The sequence below is a fragment of the Astyanax mexicanus genome, chromosome 18 (assembly GCF_023375975.1).
Source record: "Astyanax mexicanus isolate ESR-SI-001 chromosome 18, AstMex3_surface, whole genome shotgun sequence".
Classification (NCBI taxonomy): Eukaryota; Metazoa; Chordata; class Actinopteri; order Characiformes; family Acestrorhamphidae; genus Astyanax; species Astyanax mexicanus.
In genome coordinates, this window is record NC_064425.1 from 10,014,503 (window position 1) to 10,028,744 (window position 14,242).

The 14,242-nt window shown below is 40.3% G+C and overlaps 1 protein-coding gene across 1 annotated transcript in view; it reads right to left on the minus strand.

Moving 5' to 3' along the window:
• The window catches only part of lrfn1 (leucine rich repeat and fibronectin type III domain containing 1), a 278,758-nt gene extending 265,615 nt beyond the window's left edge, over positions 1–13,143 (minus strand). The window contains exon 1 of the mRNA XM_022669392.2: positions 12,002–13,143. The gene's annotated coding sequence lies outside the window, so the exon portion shown is untranslated. The remainder of the gene's footprint in view (positions 1–12,001) is intronic.
• Between the last annotated feature and the right edge of the window lie 1,099 nt (positions 13,144–14,242).

The following is a 14,242-nucleotide window of genomic DNA, read 5'->3' on the forward strand; positions in this document are numbered from 1 at the left end:
CAACCTCCGCCATCAACTCCACCGTTTTGCAGAAACGAGACGCACCCGGCGTCATTAGTGTCAAACCTTTCGCGTGTGCGAACGCCTATCGCGGATGACTTTTTGCCTCCGCATCGCGGCGCATGCATAAACAGTGGATGCGAGCGAGCGAGCGAGCTGCTCCTGGCACCATCACTCTGCGACGCTTGATCATCAACAGCACTGGGAAAATGCGCCAAGCCTCAAAGTCCATTAGCTCTGGTGACAGCATTAGTAATGCCTTAATGCGATGAGAGAAAAAAAAAAAAAAGCATCCCTGAATCTCCGTGTCGAACGCAACGCTAGCCGACTACAGAGAGGTTCTGAGGTGGTCAACGCGGCGAGGCTGAATTATACATGACAGGCCCATAATAAGCACCGGCTACCCCCGCCCAACGCCCAGCTTGCAGGCTGTTTGTGAAACCCTGAAACCCACACAGCCGGAGGGCCGCCGAGCTTATCAGCGCAATCAGAGCTAATACGCACGGAAGGGAAACGTGATGATCAATATTTCGGAGACAAAACATTCAAATCCGAGCTATAATTCAGCGAGGTATTGAGGTGGGCTTTTAATATAATACCTAATTGGGCTGTCTGTGATGGAGCTGATATGAAAGCTAGATTACCTATGATTAGGGACGTCCAATCCAGGCATATTTGAATGGATCAGTCTCGGCTATAATCACGCTGAACCCTAGCCTGATTGGTTGAATAGGCTTGTTTACCCCAAATGCACTTTTCATACGCACATGAAATAAAAAAAAAATACTGAAGTAAAAAGCTGCTTATCTGGGGATGAAATGTTTTTTTTTTTTTTGCTCGGTAAACTAACTAAACTAACTAATAATAGAATTCATACACAAAAAAGGATCAATTTACATCAATGTGTTTTGCTAAAATTATGATTTTGAGTTATGGAGAACATTTATTCCTCTTATACCTCTTTTAGGTGGCACGGTGGCTTAGTGGTTAGCATGTTCGCCTCCCAGCAATGGGGTCTTGGGTTGAAGTCTCTATCTGGGTGGAGTTTCCATGTTTTCTTCCTGTGTCTGTGTGGGTTTCCTCCGAGGACTCCGGTTTCCTCCCACAGTCAAAAAACATTGAGATCAGGTAAATTGGATACTCTAAATTGGTTATAGTGTTTATAGGGGAAGTCCAAACCTGATTAAAAATACAAAAGCACACAAAGAGTGAGTCTTGCATAATATGACCCCTTAAAGAGTAATGGTTTTAGCATGGTTTCAGCTTTAGCATGTCTATAAAAACGTAAATATCTTCAGACGCCCAATACTAATGTGTTCAGAGCCATTCTGCATACATTAATTTTCCGATTAAAACCCCAGATTGGGACGTTGCCTGGTTATGTTCTCATAATCCTGTTTGAATATAGATTAGTTCAGTCTGGGTGCACTGAGTAATGACGGATCTGCAGGGGTTACAGATAAGTTGGCTGTTATTTCAGCGTTGTTGTTTCTGCTACGATAACCATAAACACGCAAAACTCCATCCAACTCCACCCGAGCAGTCGTCTCATGGTGGGCAAACGCTGCTCACTTGTTTTTCGCATTACAATAGAAGTCTGGCAGACTTCCAGAACTACAGGTGGTCATTACCGTCCACACAGTCTCCACTATCTCCCAGATGCTTCACATTTAGCACATTTCCCCCACTTTCCATTGTGGCTGGAGTTAAATAGCAGATGTCCGGACACAATGGTTTGCTCACAGCTTGAATTTTGACAGGAGGACATGAATTCCATCCATTTTCTAATGAAGGTAGATGAGCAGTTTGTTTTGTGCTTTTTAGCGGTTGCATGGTTCGAAACAAGGGGATTTATAGCTGTAATGAAATTCAAATCATATATACATTATATACACTATAACACTAACAGGGAGTATAGGTGATAAAATACAGTATATTGTTCCTGTCCAATAAAAAAAAAACAAGTATCTCCCTTTTTGACAATTTTTAGATTACTACATTATTTCAACAAACTAATTGTCTCTTCTACTGTGTTAAAATTTCTTTTTTTACTGATGTATGGACCAATAGAAGTTCTTCAAAATTCCCTGAAATAAACTATTTTACATTGCATTGACTTTAAATGAAAGTTAAGAAAGTTTTATTTTTGGCCTGTAAAGTTGCTGTTTTGGAAATACTTGTTTTTCATTGGACAGCAGCGATACTTGCTAGAAATTGAATACTGAAATAATCATCCAGACTATGAAGGAACACATAAGGAATCGTGTAGTAACTTAAAAGTGTTAAACAGACATTTATGTGGGTCTGGTCCTGATGAGAGCCTGTTTCATCATATCGTTTTTTGATAGTCATTGCGACTGCACTTGAGGATGCTTTCAAAGTTCTAGAAATGTTTTTGATTTACTTCTTCTGATTGAGTTCTTGCAATAATATGGATTAGAACATTACTCAAATAGAGATATTCACTGTATACCAACCCTACCTCTTTAAAATTACCTGAAATAAACATAAGTAAAATTTTTACATTGATTTCAATTGAAAGTTAAGAAGGTTTGATCTCTCTCCTGTAAAGTTGCTGCTTTGGAGATACTTGTTTTTCATTGGACAGCAATGATATAAACTAGAACTTTGTAAACTTTGGACACACCTTTTCTTTCCCTGCATTGTAAAAAAAAAACTGAAATACTCATCCAGACTATGAAGGAACACATAGGGAATCATGTAGTAACTTAAAAGTGTTAAATAATCTGTAAAGCATTTGGTCCTGATGAGAACCCATTTCATCAAGAGACAAGAAATTCAAGTAATTAACTCTTGATGAGTTCAGCACAGCTGTTAACTGAAAGCCTGAAATTCTAAGAGACTCTATCGCATAAAGCTGACTGAGAAAATCCATCCAAGATGTGCAAAGCTGTCATTTAAAACCTACTCAGATTTGTTTGTACTCACTTTTTTGCTTGCTAAATCATTTCATATGTTTTTCTTCATAGTTTGTATGACTTTAGCATTATTTCTACAGTACAGAACGTTTTAAAATAATGAAAAGAATCTAATCTAAAATATAAAACATCCGTCCCACCTGAAGCAACTGGACACTCTATCAACACTCCAAAACCCTACCACACAATCTGCAGGAACTGTGTGAGAATATTGAAGCTGTATGGGATGGATTATCACAGGACTCCATTAGGAACCTCTACAACTTCTACAACTCTGTGTTGCATGTTACACACGAGTTACACACTACTTTACTACTGTATGTGTAGCTCAATTACTATGACCATGGGTTTCCCAAATCAGTCTAAATGATTAAACAAAGAGAACCCATTAAGCCTCGTCCTGGGCTTGTATTCATGACCATGGCTGTATTGAGAATGGGATGGATTATCACAGGACTCCATTAGGAACCTCTACAACTTTTACAACTCTGTGTTGCATGCTACACACGTGTTACTCACTACTTTCCTACTGTATGTGTAGCTCAATGAATATGACCAAAGGTTTCCCAAATCAGTCTAAATGATTAAACATGAAGAGTCCCCATTAAGCCTAGTCCTGGGCTCGTAAAGGATATATTGAGAAGTTTTTTTTGGAGAATGGTTTTCCTATATGGTGTGTTTTACAACATCCATCTGAAAAATACTGTGTGTGTGTGTGTGTGTGAGAGAGAGAGTGTGTTTGTGTTTTCACTGTGGGTTGTATGTGTCGGTCTATGTGGGCATTCTTGTTTTCCACTTCCTCTCGCATTGAGTCAGTAACTGTTTTGTGTGTGTGTGTGTGTGTGTGTTGTAAGTGTGTGTGTGTGTGAGTAATGATGTGACTCAGCATTGTTATGTTGTGTCACCGAATGCAGACAGCAGACTGGTAAGCTGGAGGGAGATGACCCATGTGCCCCCCCCCCCCCCCCCATCTATTGCACGCTTTACTTACACAGACACAAGCAGACCTCCCACCCGCAGCTTAACCACCAACCCCCTCCTCTTTAACCAGCTTCTGTACGATGACCAGTTTATAAATCTGAGCCGTCTTGAACTTTTCTGTTGGTACTGAATTACCAAAGCCTAATTAATGTCTACTGAACCACTTTCTGGCATAATCTAAAGGGGAACTCCATGAATTATGTGAAGTTTCTGCATTATTTCAGTGTGTTAGCAAGTAAATTGGTAACACTTTATAATGTATTTCACTAATACACCATTAACTAATGATTAATACCTGTTATTTTTCAATTTTTTAGAAACTAAAAAGTTGCTATCACATTTGTAAATGCTAATGAACGCATTGGCAGCATGAACTGCAGTTGATAAACATTTGCCCATTTTAAATTTTGTATTTACTAGTGATTTATTAACGTTCAAATTCTGATGAGCTAACGATTTGCTAACATTTTTAATATGAATATCCATGCTGATAAATAAGTGTCATGTGTGAGCATTTGGTTATAATCAAATTCTGATGAACTACTGCTTTGTTCACATCTACTGATCATTAGCTAAAAATATATTAATGAAAGTTGGGTGATTAATAAATCATTGGGACCTAATGTACACCCTGCGCAAATCCTCATTGCTGTCGTACACCCTGTCAACAGTCTATTTTCATGCCTTGCACTGTTAAAATCGCATCAGAGTTTAGTCATAAATCTATGCTGATGGGGATGTGGTGGTCTGGAAGTCAGGTGTGTTCATGTACATTTCTGTCATGTTTCTATTTTGGCGACAGGAAATACAGGTGCGTCACTGAATGATTAAAACCCTTTCAACAGTCTATTTTCATGCCTTGCACTGTTAAAATCGCATCAGAGTTTAGTCATAAATCTATGCTGATGGGGATGTGGTGGTCTGGAAGTCAGGTGTGTTCATGTAAATTTCTGTCATGTTTCTATTTTGGCGACAGAAAATACAGGTGCGTCACTGACTGACTAAAACCCTGCACAATCATATCTTAGCCATGCGGGAGCGCTGATCGCAAATAAGCACACTGCAGTGTAAAAATCTGACTTTTACTCAACAATGTGCAGAATAAAGAATAAAAAAAAATACTGTTCGCTTAAATGAGCTGCTGGAGTATCTTCACAGTGTGAACGCACGGATCAGTATTCTCTGCTGAGACGCACAAAAGCGCTGCCTTGTTAACATACGAATGCGCCAAAGTCAGAGCTCATCTGGCTCTTAAAGGGAATGACACCTGGCACACTGATTGGTTTATTTTACATTACGCTCAAAACAAACCCATGATTAATTAAAAGAAAAAAGTACATGCCTTTTGCGCGTTTCGAGGTGTGCAAGGCAAATTTTTTTTGCCCTCCTGATACCAAAGACACACCGACACACCCTAAATCCAGCTGCGCAATGCATAATTGACCAGTGCGCTATAGATCACTAAAATAGGGCCGATTGTCCTATTAAGCATTGTGTAAGTGTATTATTATTATTTTGCTTATTTTAGGAGTCATGATCTTAGTTAGACTTACTCAGAATTTCCAAGTGATTTGATTTGATCTGATTCTTGTATCCAAAATATTGATGATTTAAGTATTACTTCACTCATTTTAAATCTTGTGATTGCTTATTTTAAGGAATCTAACCAAGTAAAATGGTTTTATGCTTAATATACGCACAAATGTCTCAATTTTTATATATTTTAGTACCCAAACAAGGAAAACTGACATTTTGAATAATAAATAAATAAATAAATAAATATGTTATGCATGTTATACCCTTCTATCCTGCACCTAGTATTAGGCACGGTGCCATTAGGTTCATGTTTATCCTCTCCAAAGTGTCCTATTCTACTGAGAGCATGTCTATACTAATCTCAGTAGCTGAATGATGCAATATTTGGGCATACAGTTCTCAAATATATATTTTATAAATAAATATACTGAATATACTATATGTAAGGGGTCTACCCATCCACCTGCCCAGGCACTGCCCCCAGTGGCCCTCAACTCAGCAAGCTGCCGATTTACAAAACAAGTCCTGCTTATTTTTGGGGAGCTGTTCTCCTTGAATCACTGATGGAAACTGCCAGAGTGGCAGATCCTCTCTCCAGGGCGATTTGGGCCGATTCTAAACCGAGCTGGAGCAGGTGAGCAAACCGGGAGAGATGCCAGGCGCTGTTCTGAACTGGCTCATGTTTGTTTGTTTGTTTTTTGGGCTGTTTATTGGCTTGTTCACTGAGCAAAAACCACAACCTTGACACTCTGAAGCCCAAATATATCTCTGAAAGCAAAATGCCGCTTTTATCTGTAAATACTTTGGGTCCCAAAGCCCATTAGTTTAGGTTTTATAGCTATAAATTTAGTTTATAGCACAGTTCAGCACATTTGCTGGCTAAAACCAAGAGGATTAGTAAGGAAAAGCCTGATCTCAGGTGCGTCACAATGCTCATTGCTTATTGCTTATCTTACACCTTTCCTACTGTCTATTTTTTTTACACCTTCCTTAAATAGCATCGCTTAAATAGCAACAGTGCTTCTAAATACATCTACGCCAATGGGTTTGGTGGTCTAGAAGTAAGGTCTGTTCAGGTAAATTGCTATCTTGGTTCTGGCATGTTGCTATCTTGGTAACAGAAAACACAGGTGCGCCACTGACTGAATACAACCTAGACAGACGTCAACCCCAGTCAAACCTCCCCGCTTGTTTCAGTGCATGCAATGCATAGCATGAGCCTGTTGGAAGCTATTCAAACTTTTTAGCAATCAACAATAAACAGAATGAACAAGCAGGTCAGTTTCCTCTGTTGAGAAGCATTGGACACGTCCAGGTAGCTGCGCCATTAAAATAGCAATCCGACAGATTGTCAAAGTGAACCTGGCTCTTAAAGGGAATGGCAAGTGACACACTGATTGGTTTATTTCACGTTACGCCCAAAACAGACCCATGATTAATTAAGAGAACTAGCACATGCCTTTTTCACATTTTGAGCATCCCTGTCGTTATGATAGCACAGTGAATTGACCTAAATCAATAAAACAATTTGCATTCTCTGCTGTTAACAGGTCACCAACAGATCTTAAAAGATGGTCTTAGACTTAAGTAAAAATAGTATATGGGCCTTTCAAAGGGTTCATATGCTGCATTTTTTTTGACTTCCAAACAAAAATGGAATTATTTCTTCAGTAAAAATATGTGATCTCATGCTCTTTTGTCATTTTCTTGCCTACATCTCCTAGGTTACCACTACAGAAAATTACAGAAAACCTTTGCTTTATAAGTAGCTGTGGAGCCAAATATTGTTAATTCTCATTGTGCTGAGCTCAACTAAAGATCAACTTGCAAAGTTTGCAATTTTTTTTGCACTTTCTGCCTTAAATTGAATTAAATCAAAGCACGAAATTAAAGTTTTCCAACCAGAGTTTGGGACATTTACACTTACCAATGCCTGAAAGACCATCGCTGTTAGCGTATAGCAAGTAGCTTACATACATACTTAAAAATAATATCCCATCAGAGCCATAAAGAAATCCACTTCCAATCTGTCATAAAATCTGAAGGCTAAATTGCATACGAAATCTGGAAATTGTGACATACAATGCAGATTACACAATACAACGTAGTATTTTCATACCCTTGGGATTCCCAAATGCTAGCGATCTCCATTCTTAGTGGGCAGATCTTCTGATAACCACCCAAATGGAGTGCAGTTTGGTACATAAAACCTTCTTGTGAGCACTCGAATGCAGCATGCTTTAAATATGGTGCACAGCAGTAGCCAACATCCTTTCTTTTTTCACGAGGCAACATCTGTCTGGAAAAGACAACCGCTGAGCTCAGTGATGAGCAGTGGATAATACAGCCTGTAGATTTTTTTTTTCACGAACAAATGAGATAAACATCTCAGAAAATTAGAATATCATTGAAAAAACATCTTTATTCCAGTAATTCAGTTTAAAATGTGAAACTCATATATTATATAGATGTGTTATATAGATGTGATTTTAAGCACTTTTATTGCACACCAATAAACCATGTGAGCAAATAATCTCCTCTGATTGGTCAGGGCTGTCTGGTGCAGGAGCAAGAAAGGAAATATAGTGAGAAGAATCGGTGTTCAATACAGAACTTTGAAAAAAGTTAGTTTTAAACACAATAAAGCACTTTTAAAACACAATATTTTCAATGGAATGTGCAGTGCAAAAGTGAGCAGTGAACGCAGCACAAAGCTGCGCTCTTAGTGTGTAAACAGCATGGAGCAATTGATCCTTATCAGCAGTTTAGCTCAATTAAAAAGAAGTATATTGATAGCAGGGTCAGATCAAGACCAGATCACAATCTCAGCACAATTGAACTGCTCCAGAAAAAAAAAAAAAAAAAAAAAACTTGCACATAAGGTGGGGGCTGGGCAGATTATGTTGGAAGTTGGGGTCAACTGATATGAAATTAGCAGAAATTTTAATACAGAGACATTAGCAACTCTTGAATGTTGGGGTCTCAAAAATAAAAAAGTTAAATTAACTTTACAGGGAATGGCTTGAGCTAATATGATGCTGATATGTACTGTATATGGGAACCTATTGGTGTTTTGTGACATAACAGAAACATAGCAAGCAAATACATTTTGCAGCACTTATATAACAGTATATTGAAAATTGTCAATGTTTAAATGTAATATCAATGCTAACACGACCCCATTCCACTGAAATCCACTGTTGTCCTTTTCTAACTAAGGTCTAAAGTCTGTCCTGAATTGACCACATTGTGCTTTCTGCTGACTGAAGGAGAGGTTGATATCGGCGCCGCCGCCGCATCCATCTGAGGCCAAATTTAAAGCCTATGAATACTTCATGACTTTGAAACTTGCTGAAAACACATTAGCATCCTAACAGCAGCAGGGCCTTGTAAACAAAATGGGCTCGAGTGACGCAATCTTAAATAATTGCCAGCTTGCTTTGATGAGAAAATAAAAAAGAAAATCACAAACCAACCAGCTTCTTAAGTAGCCAAAAATGCTAATGCTAAATCTGCCACTTGGCATGATTGGTCTTGACACACAGAAAATTCAACCTTTTGAAATAAACCTCTCATTTTGAGTGTGCACTCAAAACTATGTGGCACCATTTAATACTGTAGACTCATCCCATCTACATCCCATATACAGTAAACCACAACTGAAAAGAGCAGCTTGGACTGTGTGTCTTTCAACTCTTCTCTACCAGACTCTGGTCCTTTGATTTTCAAATAAAACGCAAAATTTACTGATTGTCAATTATGGTTTTGGAGATAAGGATTTCATTTTCCAGCAGGACTCGGCACAGTGACCACACTGCCAACAGTACAAGCTAAATGACAACAAAGCAGTCAAAAAACCCACACTACTGAAACATACCCCTAAACTCAAGTTGTGGTTTAACTTACAGAATAGAAATTTCTCTTATTTCAAAAAAGCAAATCTGCTATGCACAAAAAGGAGTTCACCACTGCACCGAATCTCATGAAAACAGGTCACAGGCCTTCACACTTTAATGGAGTAAATACAATGATAACTTGTTCTTACAGCCTACAACACGTTGGTCAAGCAATCAACCATAATATCAAATATTGCAACTGTTTAATCAAGAGACAATAGCATTGTTGGGAAAGACTACACACTGATGGTAGGTGAAGACTTGGGGGGAGGGGGCACGTCCATTGTGTAAATAATCAATACCAGAAGCCAATAATAAAACCATACATTTTGTTTAATGTACAACAGAATGATAGGTAGAGGTTACTATGTTTTATAATGTCTCAAAAATTGGTATTTCATTTATTACTTTATTTCAGTAATTCAGTACAAAATGTGAAACTCATATAATCTATAGATGCATTATACACAGTGTGATCTACAGTATTTTAAGTGTTGTTTTTTTTTTTACTGTTGATAATTATGGCTTACAGCCAATGAAGAACCCATATGTCAATTTCTTAGAAAATTTGAATATTACATAAGACCAAGTGGTCATTTTGGTAGTGTGGGCAGTGTGCCAAGTCCTGCTGGAAAATGAAATCCACATTTTCATAAAAGTTGTCAGCAGAGCTGTAAGATTTTCTGGGAGAACCATGCACTGATTTTGAACTTTGATATAACACAGTGGACCAACACCAGCAGATGACATGTCTCTCCAAACCATCACTGATTGGTGGAAACTTCACACTAGACCTCAAGCAGTTTGGACTGTGTGTCTCTCCATTCTTCCTCCAGACTCTGCTCGCTTGATTTCCAAATGAAATGTAAAATTTACTGATGGTCAGTGATGGTTTTGGAGATGTGGATTTCATTTTCCAGCAGGACTTGGCACACTGCCCACACTGGCAAAATTAAAAATTCTCTGAAACACTGATTTTTGGGTTTCCACCACTGCACTGAATCTTTTGAAAACAGGTCACAGACCTTTAGAAGAACTACAGGGCTTCCAAAAAATGTTAATTCATTATAAAAAGGATAAAAGGACTGAGCAGCTGCCCCATTGAACCACGGCTGAGATTAGCGAGATGCTGCAGAAGAGTGCTGAGTATATGGAAGCTGGAGCTCGCGGGCGTGCTGGGCTATGCACCACTACACATAATGGCACCCCCTGATTCCAGTAAGCCCTGGTTTATGAGACACTGAACTTTGCCTTTAATGATTGAGAACCACATGGGAGCAGCAGAGCCCCCCAGTGGCCACCTTTAGCTTCACCACCAGCACAAGTATCATCATCATCAGCAGCAGTAGAGACAGCAGCAGCTCCTGCAACTGATCTAAAGTTGCTGAAAGTGTGCATCTCTTGCAGCAGACACACCCCGCCAGCTGCACCTCCAGCTCTGCTCCATGCTAATCGCAGCAGCGTCGCAGTGAAATGGTGCAGAAAGGGATCAAAGCGTTGCACGTGTGTGTGTGTGTGAGCTCATTAGCAGCATGCCTGCAGCACAACACTGGCATGCATGGTCCAAGTCCAGCACTGCAGGTGGATTGGGGAGGGAAGGGTAGTATAGGGGGTAGTATAAATTACTTCCGCTGCTGCATAAAGACAAATGAGGGGCTACTCTACTATCTGTGACCTAAGAGCTTGTGGGGGGAGGGGGGTGGGGTGGAGGGTGCAGTTTCAGAAGAGTGTCCTGGAGAAGCTACTCTGACTCATAGAGGACAGTTATTATGGAGTTATTAACCGAACGGGGGTTGTATGTATAGTATACAGGCACTGGAACTGGCAGCATACGTTCATTAAATCATGTAAAATGTGAAATGAAGCATACATAAAACAAATACATAATGCTTTTTTAAAGCAAAGATGAATGTATGTTTATATTCTGAACCAATAAATACAAACAAATACCAAAGCATGCTACAAAAAGGAATATTTGTTTTTTTGGAATCATTTCTACTGTTTTACTGTGGTGGTCATGCATGTTAAAACTAAACACTAATATTACTAATATTACTCAAACATTCTACAGTATTCATTAATCTATAATTAGGAATCTAATATTTTCACAATTATCATGCCTGTGAACATTGCACTGGCATTGGTGCACTGCTCAGTTCCTGATTCAGCTTAAGCCTCAGCCTGCATGTTACAAACACTAACCCTCACCCCCACCTCCCCCCACCAATCCCCAACAATCTCCACCCCACACACAACACCACCTGCCCTGGACTCAGCAGCACCACCACCACTCTGCTGTTCTAATAGCAAGTGAAGCCCTTCTGAAAGTTATATAGAGGTGTGCATAATTACACAGTAGGGTGGGGGTTGTTTCGAGGGTAATGGTGAAGCTGAGGTGCTGCTCCTACTGCTGCAGCAGCACAGCCTGCTGAGAAACAGTTGCTGCTGTGACGGTGATAAAAACAGCACTGCACGGTATCCGGTCGCTGCACCGGACGTGTAGGATGTGCATTATACTGTATTATCGATGATCCGAATGGCAGTGCCCACGCAGAGTGGGGTATGGGAGGTTTGGGAGGTTGGGAAGGTATGGAAAGGGAGGGCTGGGTGTTTAGGAATGAGGAATGAGGGATGAGGAATGAGAGTTACCTCAGTCCAGGCACATCCCAGTCCAGCTCCGGGCGATGGCCGGACCCCCAAAGATGATTCCTGCACACCAGTAGTCGCCAATAGTCTCCAATGGTCTCAAATAGTCTCCAATTATCTCCAATAGTCTACAACGGTCTCCAATAGTCTCCAACGGTCTCCAGTGGGAAAGCGTATTACATAAATCAAGGCAAAGAGGAAAACAGGCAGGCACGCTCGTGCACGCACAGACACATTGAGGCGCGCACTCACGCCCGCATGCACCTCGTTCACGCGCGCCACACTTCGGGACTTGTGTCTTATAACCCAGATCTCCAAATTGAAGCCCCGTGCAAATAATCGTGAATAATCTCTACTCCAGAAAGATGCCCACCATGATGCTGTATGTATGGTGGACCTGTGCTCCTCTTACTACAGCTCTGAAATCAATCGGCAAGCAGAGGTGACACCAGAATCCTGCCGGTGCACAATTTAATCCCAGCGGGATGCGTATGAACTGAAAAAGCCCCGATCTTCAATCCATCCCCCCCTGTCCCCTAATCAGAGGGGGAAAAATGGCCCATTGAGGAAGAGATGCTGGAAGAGGACGTGTCCTACAACAGGGCTGTCCTGCAACTGTCCTGTTGTCTCTCGCATTCACGGCAAACTCCTCCAAAGCGACCCTTTTTGTCATCGGCGTGCCACTTTCATAAAATCCCTTCGCTTGCTCTCATCTGAAGTGTCCTCGCAAGCGAGCGATCCGCGGTGGATTGGATTGTGCAGAGAGAGAGAGAGAGAGAGAGAGAGAGAGAGAGAAAGAGAGAGAGAGAAAGCTGCAGGCATCCCACCCACGGCCGGGCTTTCTCATCCGCAGCTCCGCCGCTCTGCAGCCCACCCCGCCAAACCAAACCCCCTCCTCCTGCTCCTCCTCCTCTTCTTCTTCCTTCTCTCTACAAAGCAGACAGACGGTTGTGATGGTGAAGATGAGGATGCTGCAGCCAGAGAGGAAGATGCGTCGCATGCAGTATCGCGATGCTCTGCAGCAGCAGCAGCTCCGCGAGGCGGGATGGCGCTGGGCTGGGAGCGGAGGGAAGTCTGGGAGTCTGGGAATGTGAGACAGCGTGACTCCGGCAGCGCGAGAGCACGCGCACCGGCACGAACGAAAGCAGACTGAGAGAGAGAGAGAGAGAGAGGGAGAGAGAATGAGAGAGAGAGAGAGAGAGAGGGAGGGGAGATGATGGTGGGGAGGGCTGCTGCCTACATAAATGGTCATCTGAAACTGTATCACAATGTAATATGCACTGTTGTTGTAGGGTTTATATGGGTGTTTATATATGTATATTTACATATAAAATTATTAGATTTTCTATAAATAAAAGAAAATAATAAAATTTGAGATATTACAAGAGATACAAAATCAATTTTCACTGATATATTAAAATGTTAAAAATGACTGCTGTAAACATTACTCTGAGATATCATATTAAAGTATAAAAACCCCAAAAAATACAGACAAGTACCAGCATTTCATTTTTTTTCATGATTTTTTATCATCATGAAAAATCACAGAATATTATTGTTATAAATACAATTAAAAGGTTTTGAAAGATAAAGATGCTTTGAGATCTTTGTAAAATGGATGACTGGATGGATCTTTGTAATTCTCAATAGAGAGCACCCCAAAGCTCTCTAACACATTTTTTTTATCTATTCAGCAAAGTAGTCATTTTCTCTAACTGAAAAGACAGAAGGATGGATGGATGGCTGGCTAATAGAAAGGACAAATAGATGGATGGATGGATGGATGGATGGATGGATGGATGGATTTTTGTAATTCTTCTCCATTTATTCAAAGTAAAGCACACATTCAGAACCATGGAGAGCACCCTATATATATTCAGTAAAGCGGCAGTTCTCAGCTTCTGGAAAGACAGATGGATGGATGGATGGATGGACTGATGAGTGATAGAATGTATAGATGGATGGATTAATGATAGAAAGAATTGATAAAATGGATGGATAGATCTTTGTAATTCACCATTTATTCAAAGTGCAGCACAAATTCAGAACCATGGAGTGCACCCCTAAGATCACAATCACACTCTTCATCTATTCAGCAAATAAACCAGTTCTATGTAACTTTAATGACAGGAAGTGGAATAATAAAAAGGATGGATAGATGGATGAATAGATTGATTAATTACAGAATGAGTGCATGGATGTATGAGTGGATGTATGAAAGATAATATGGATGGATGGATAGAT